This window comes from Aythya ferina (genome assembly GCF_964211825.1).
Source record: "Aythya ferina genome assembly, chromosome: 1".
NCBI classification, from domain to species: Eukaryota; Metazoa; Chordata; class Aves; order Anseriformes; family Anatidae; genus Aythya; species Aythya ferina.
The window spans coordinates 22,935,402-22,943,361 of NC_140296.1; the positions used below are offsets into that span (position 1 = coordinate 22,935,402).

General features: G+C 39.3%; 1 long non-coding RNA gene across 1 annotated transcript; it reads right to left on the bottom strand.

The window, feature by feature from the left end:
* Positions 1-890: 890 nt before the first annotated feature.
* LOC311429844 lies at positions 891-7,748 on the bottom strand. Its single transcript, XR_014688405.1, has 5 exons — positions 7,530-7,748; positions 6,263-6,477; positions 5,223-5,315; positions 2,867-2,925; positions 891-1,153 (listed from the first exon to the last, which is right to left on the bottom strand). It is a non-coding gene; the product is annotated as an uncharacterized lncRNA (long non-coding RNA).
* Positions 7,749-7,960: the final 212 nt, after the last annotated feature.

Below are 7,960 nucleotides of genomic sequence, written 5' to 3' on the forward strand. Positions count from 1 at the left end.
CCTTTTCTTTGATGATGATCCTGAGTTTCCCTTCTACTGCCTCTTTTTCTGGTGGTCTCCCAGGTTGACCCCTTGCTTCCTGCAGCCCTACACCGTGTGCAGGTGGCCCCTTGCCCGGGAGGTGATGAGGTCCTGGCAATGGGTCATCCACCTACTCCTTCTCAGGGCACCTTCAGCTTCTTGCTGTCCCAGCTTCTCTCTTCCCAGAAATGGGGTAGTATTTGTCCTTGGTATACAAATGAAAACTGCAAAGTCTGTTTCATAAAGTTAGGTTTCTAAATCTTCATTAAGGCTTTTATTTACGAGTCACTCAGTCTTCAGAGCTGTTCCGCACCTCTGACTTAATGGAATTTGTGACTTCTTAGCACTTTTGAAAATCAGGCCCTAAAGATGTCCTTCAGCACTTACATTTGGCGGTAGAATTCTGGCTGGAGGGATGGAGTTGTTTTTGGAGGGTTGATTTGTTTTTCAGAGTCCATTAAGAAATATCTAATCATTTTTATAGGCAAATTATATATATATATTTTATGCCTATCTCAGAGTAATGACTGTGGTATACACATTTAGAAAAAAAAAAAAAAAAAAAAAAAGACGGTGAGTCTGTATTTTGTATGGTACAAATAGAACAATAATTACTTGAAAGCAACAAGATCATAAATTTTCAAAGAAAAAATATATATAAATCCTTGCTTTCCCAGGGATGGATCTTATATTTGGAAGCCAGAGAGCAAATTACCTGATCAGAGAGATTTTCTACTCATACAGATGTGTGTGCAACCTCTGCACGCGATCCCAGCTTTCTCTTGTCTATCCCACATTCTGCAGTGCCACTTTCACATCCCAAAAAATAGACTCCTGTTAGCAGTGGTAAAGAAGGAAAGCCGGCAAACTGTTTAAAATCTGCGTTTATTAGTGCAGGAGATGAACAGAGTGATGCCAGACCTGTTAACAAAGGTTAACAATGAGTAGTAAGTTGTTTTTTAACAATTTGCAGTGGGGTGAGGTGTTGCTGTTGGCCAGGACTTGTTGGGAGGCAACGGTACAGGTACCAGCATGGAGCAGGATGTGACTGGGATGTGCACCTGGGCCCGAAGAGCTTTCTTGGATCCCACAGCTGAGAGGATGGAATCAACCCAAAAATGTGACCCATGGTCTGAATAAACAAATTCAAAAAAAAAAAAAAGTCCATATAACCACTGGCTTACGGCATACAGCAACCACAAAGGGTGAGTTAGTGGAGTTTTCACAGAATCATTTTTTTCTGTTTAGTAGCCCCATGTTTATTAACATGGTCTTCTTCTTGAAGGAGTTAATACTCTATTACCATTCAAGAGCCATTAAAAGATGTATCTCATTAACAGGGTTATGATTGCTCAGATGAGATCAATAGGCAAAGCTGATTTTTCCAAGAATTGAGGTCACCTGGGGGTTTAGTCTTGCCATTGAAAAATTTTCTTGCATTGAAAAACTGGTCTTACAGAAGAATGATGGTAAGTTAATGAAAATGAGAGAGCCTGAAAGTGTTGCACAGGATAAGTGTATTTTTTCAATTGCATTCTTATATGCTCATCAGGAGAAGACATAGGTGTAGCACCACATCTTTATTTCATAGGGACCAATCTTTATTTTTCTTCTATCATATAAACTACATCATTAACATAATCATTGCTTATCATGAAAATTTCATACTTGGCTAGAAAAATGCAGAGCAAAGGACACAGGACATTAAATTATCAGTATCATTTGTTTTGAAGTCAGAACATACAAAAGATTATTTTAAAACCTGCATTTCTATAAGCTTTGTCTGGTTTTGTTCTGTTGTTTTTTAATACTAGCCTTTGCGGGAAGGATAGAGAGAAATTGTCATAAGCTTTTTTTAGAGTGGACTATGCAAGTAAAATGCAACAGGTAGGATTATATTAAATTGACTCAGCCATCAACCATTTTCTTTTCATTATTATCTTTTATGGTAACAGGATAGCTTCTTTGATTCATTTTTGCTTCTTTTTTTTTTTTTTTTTTTTTTTTAGGAGAAAAAAAAAGAAAGTTTTCTTATCCTTTCCTTTCCTTTCCTTTCCTTTCCTTTCCTTTCCTTTCCTTTCCTTTCCTTTCCTTTCCTTTCCTTTCCTTTCCTTTCCTTTCCTTTCCTTTCCTTTCCTTTCCTTTCCTTTCCTTTCCTTTCCTTTCCTTTCCTTTTTTATTTTCCCTTTTTTTCCCCCCCAATGAGTGGTGGCATTAGATAAAAATGAATCTACTATTGACAGAGTCAGCTGTTACACAATACAAATTAGCTCCCCAAAATCATAATATTGTATCAAAAATATTTCATTCTAAATCATTTAATCAAAATATCTATTTTCTTCTTACAGTATTTGGATCGTGCTTTCAGATTTTTTCTCAAAATTACATGCACAAGGAACTTCAGTTCTAATAGAAGATTTTTTTTTCCTGTTTGTCTCTAGGGAATGAATACTTAGCACAGTAAGTCCTAAGATTTTGGAACACAAATTAACATTATTATCTAGATTTTCAAAGGCAGGTGGGTAAAACTGAACCTCATCAAATGCCTTTTATTTAGCCATGTAGCTCTTGTAATGATAATTTCCAAAGAATTGTATCCTTAAGTGATTTCCTAAGTGTCTCCATTTCTGTGTGAGTTTAAATGAGGGGGGACTTACATAAGAGAAACTTAATTATATGTTGTTTTCTCTTTCAGAAAATGTTCTCCCCATGTTAAAAAACAACAACAATGACAACGAAAACCCTGCTTAAAACCAGGAAAAAAAATAAAATAGTTCAGTTCCAAAATAATAGCTGATAATGTAGTAGATAATGGTGCTGTGTTTAATAGGGATGTAATACTCACCAGCCATGGTGAGTATGAAGACTATGGAGAAACCATTCTAGGCAGCCCATTGGCGTGCTCTGCAAAAATCAAAATGAAAAATGACTCCTTAGAAACTGAGTATTTTTTATTCCACATATTTTCTACTTGTATTTAAGCTCTTCCAAGTGAAAATGAAGAGCTCAGTTGGTGTGAGCTGCCCCAGTAGGAATGTGCCACGTTGATCATTTGGCTATGGTAACGCCGCTTTCATTTACCTGTAGTTGTCGTAAATGCTGACTACTTGACCTGAAGTTATTTCATACATTTTTTGCTAGATATTTTCCACATGTTCTTAAGATTTAAGCAAACAGTAATTCAAGCTCTTTGAAATCCAAATAAAATGCAAAAATACACTTCATATTTCACTTACCTGATTTATATTCCAAGTGGCTATTCGCTGGATGATGCGCTTTCCTATGGAAATAGGCTTCAACAAAAATGTACCTTGCAATGGCCTAGTGAAAACCATCTAGGGTCTTTGCAAATGTTTTCACACATTCTTTGAGTGCTTTTCACTTGTAAATTATTCAGGTAGAAGCATTATAAAGCATATGGTGTCACTGAAGAGTTGGAAAATGAAGAGTGCTGCACTGGGATTGAAGGAAAGCGTGCATAAGAGGCTTTGTAACTGGCCTTCTCTTTCTCTCAGTAAACCAAATCTGCAAGGATTTCTGATGTTTACAGGAAAATAAATTGCTTTTGGGTGCTTTGCTTGAAACAGAGCACTCTCGTCACCCTGCCATGCCATTGAAGCATTGTAGCAACAGACAAATACAGCTCCTAGTGGATGCTTCTGGGGTTCTATGCTATTTGGTTCACTTCACGACACTAAGAAGTTTAATATTGGACCAGCTTTCTGCTCTCTTACTTTGGTATTAAAGTGACTCCACAAAGGTACACATACAGGTATTTAATTCTACTAACTGGAGTGACATTTCAGTGCCAAGGTCAGAACGATGTGGTTTTTTAACCTGACAATAAATAATGATCAGGTTTTTTCGCACCTCCTGCTCTTGAGCTTAATTAGTCTGCTCTGAAGCAGGGATTAATGCCTCTCTTTAGGATACTTATAAAAATATTTTCTATTATTTCTTAAGAACTAGGCTTAATGCCATGAAGTAAACACCACAGTGAGTTTTTTGCAATATTATACATAAATAAAAATGGATAAACAAGGCAACAGATCTCTCTTGGAAGGTGCCAGTTTTTTAATATATAAAAAACATTGAAACATGGAGTTTCAAATCATGACAGAACTAGATTTGAAGGCAGCTATCCAGAAGGTTTCCTTATTCTTTATAGAGAAGATTTCAAGGGCAAAATGGATCCTTTAGCTCCCATCCTGGCTGATAAGAGGTAGCTTTCAGTGGGATTTTTTTTTTACATGTGCTATATCTATATATAATGTAGATGTTGTGTTTCAGGCTGTGGCAAAGAAGTTCAGGCATATGAGCTCTGATAGAGGAGGACATACCCAACCCTCACTTCACTTCTGTTGGACTCTTCTGCCATACACCAGCGTCAGAAGACAGGGACATGCTCTATGCTCTGCCCACCCTGGAGAAATAGCCTAAGCCACTGATGAGTGAGGCATGAGCACATGTCCATCACCTGATGATTTTCCACTGCATGATGTTGATATCCAAGTAAATAGCACAGCAGGTTAGTGGTTAACATCTTAATTCACTGCAACTATTTGCTCAATGAATGTGGAATACGAGTTTCTCATCTTGTTGACCTTCTTTGTGTCCCCTGAAAATTCCACTTGGTACAACAGGAATTAGGCATTTTTGCAAATTTAGGTAGAGCAGAGCAAGGGCTATCAGCTGAAATCCTAGGGCCACAGATCTGGCATTAGAGCTCATTTTGAATGTTTATAGTTTAGTAGCAAAATGACCCAGCAGGTGTAATGTTTTTAGCAAGATATGTCACGCATTAAAGTAGGGAAGTGTTTGCTAACCATTAGTAAATGACTGATGACAGTACGTCTTAGGACAGCTGTTAAGGAAAAGGTAATGAATCTGTTTTGAAGATTTTTATAGTTAGTTTCTTTACAAAGAAGATTGTTTAACCATAGGCAGTAAATGGCTTTGCAAGCTCAGGCTGGAGGTTTATTGAGGCACAAAAACTCTGAACTCAGAGTCATTCTGTTAAAAGTTGCAGGATGCAAGGAAATAAGTACATATTCATCTAAATAAATAAATAAACCAACACAAAAATAGAGGTAACCCTCCAGAGCATTTCCACTCCTGCTCCATACATGTATATACTGGATGCATGGAGAAGTAGCTATGGAGTACCCTAACAGCACAGGATGTCTCTCTTACAGATTTACCAGTGAATTCAATGCAGGGTTTGTGTGCCGTGCCAGGGGCAGAGAGGTGGCCACGGGGCAGGGCCATGCAGTCCCCCTCTTTCTGCATGATGCCTAGAGATGAGGGAGATACTCAGGTTAGAAATGTTTGACCTTGGCAGGTAAGAAAGATGGCTCTTCCCTCCCATTCCCCCCAGATACCCACATTTATTTCAGGCTCTGACATCTCCCCTATTTGGTTCACAAACTGGAAGTAAACGGGTGCGGATTCAGCCCTGGAGTGCCTCGTTGGCAGGAATCATCATTGCTCAGCAGCTGTTTATGGCTGTCAAGGAATCAAAGCCACCACTCCTGCTCTCCAGAAACTGAAATTTCCCTCTCCCATGAAGATGCTCTGTTGAGGAGCTGTGCACATTCACTTCCCTGAATGTGCATTTTTGCATATAAATGCAGCTTCTGCTGCAAATTATGTTTTTGGAATGGTTTTGTTAGACCAGCTGCTGCTTCGGAGCTCCTATTCTCACAGATAGCTTCTCCCTAGAGCATCGTTTGCCGCAAGAGTGCTTGCTCTAGTTTCTAAGAAAAACAGCTGAAAAGCTGCACGTTGCTCATGGGTGAGGGGGGAGGCTGTAAAAGAAGGAATAAACACTTGGCACAGATAAGTGGTAGCAGGTAGTTTACAGAACTGGCACTGGTCCTTGTGACCCATTTGTCTTCTGTGGTATCAGTTCCCTGTAGAAGACTTACCCAATTTTACAAATTCAGAAAAAATTATTAAATGTTAAAATAGTTTATGATAGTAATGTTCAAGTGAGGGAGCAGTGCTTTATAGGTCATAATTACAGACTCCAGTCATCCTCAGTAATCAGAATCACTTAGAAAACTGTGTCCTCACCCCAAACCTCATCCATGGGCAACATGCTGCTGTGTGCCCCCAGTAATTCTGGGCTTAATGGAGTTTGACTAAGAAAGCAAGCTGTGACAGGCTTGTAGAGGAGTAGTGCACTGGGTGCAGGGAGTGGACACATTGACCAGGCTGTAGGAAGATGACAGAAACCCACCTTGTTGGTACACCCCCTGGTGGGAGCAGCCATAATCATGACCCATAAAGGCTTCCTTGAAGTGTAGCTGGGTGCCTGAGAAGCAGAGACTTCCTGGAGGTGCTACTGATAAGGGAAAAAACAAAAAACTTCTTGTTGGAATGGGTGAAAATAGTTTGGAAAAAGGAAAACATCCTCAGAAAGTAGGAATCATCAACTGCTATTAGATGTTCTACCTGAAAGAAAATGAAACAGTCTGGTGAAAGTACATTTTTTTGTGTGTGAGAGAATAGGAATCATCATCTATTGGTTACCTCAGGAGAAAAATAGAAATTAGCAATGTCCATTGGCTGCTATAAGAGATGGCGTCCTTTGCTGTCTTATGTCTTGGTGACATAAAAATGGCTCATTTTCTATCCAGAATGGAGTCTTTCTTTCTGAGAACTTCCTCTGCTACACAGTTTTATTTTTTCAATTTTTACTACAAGATTCCCTACACAAATTGAACCTTCACTGGGAATGCCTGGCTGACTCTGACCTCCATGATGTGCATCATCTTCAAAGTGAGGCTGTTCATTATCTTATTGGGCCCCTTCCTGGGCCCACTTCTGGGGTCAGTCCTCATTGAACCTTTTCTGAGGTCAGTTTGACCTCACTTCTGGGATCATTTTGATAGCACTTGGAACCTGTAGCACCTTGGAAAAAAAATAATATATATATATATACATATATATATATATATACACATATATATATACACATATGCATATAAGTAATCCATCATATTTGCTACTTCAGTAGTGATAATTTTGCAGCAAGCTGTAGTATTTATATATATATACATATATACACACTTGCTGCTATATTACAGATTGTTGCTACTACTGATAATATAGATATAAGTTTTCATTCCTAGTAATAATTCAGAATAACTTGATATCTACCTGCTTTGTCAATCATAGGTATACTTGATAGTTGGAATTCGTTGTAACCTGTGATAGAGAAATTTAGGAAATAGAGCTTCTGTGCCCTTGCATATTACAGCATCCTGCAAACCCTGTTGTATACCTGCAGGCTGGGTAATCCTTTAGGTCATGACACCCCCAGGTGTCCACACCTGGAGCTGAATCTGGTCCCTTGCTGCCCATTTCAACAGATGTACCATGCCACAGAGGCTGGACTGTGTGGTCAACATGTCCTTAGCTGCTGTCAGCAGACATTTCCCCTCCACTTTTCTGCTTTTAACTTCCCTGTCCACAGCAATAAAGAAGCAGAGAAGTGCACTCACCCCTGCTCTCCTGCCTTGTTTTATCTTGCAAGCTTTTTGTGGCACTTGAGTGGAGTAAAGACAGTGGAGTAAAACATCCAATTAAAGACAAAATACAAGCACCTGCTACTGCTCCATCTTGGCTACAGCAGTCTCTGGTAACTGGCTTCTCCCTGGATGCGACACAAATTCCAGTTTGAAGTGAAAAGAGCTTAGGACTCAATAATTTTTGGCCTGCTTGTAGCTTTGTGCATGTATTTCACGCTACCAGCTCAATGTGGCAGTCACATACAGCCTCCCCCCACCTCCTCCCCCGCTGCTGCTGTGTTAGGAGAAATAATTCTCACTCCGTGGCTGCAAAAGATAACACAAAAAATCTCAGGAATGCATCAACCAGGCACTTCCTCACAATTTCAAGCCCACATATGCTGACAAGCCATGACATTGTGCTG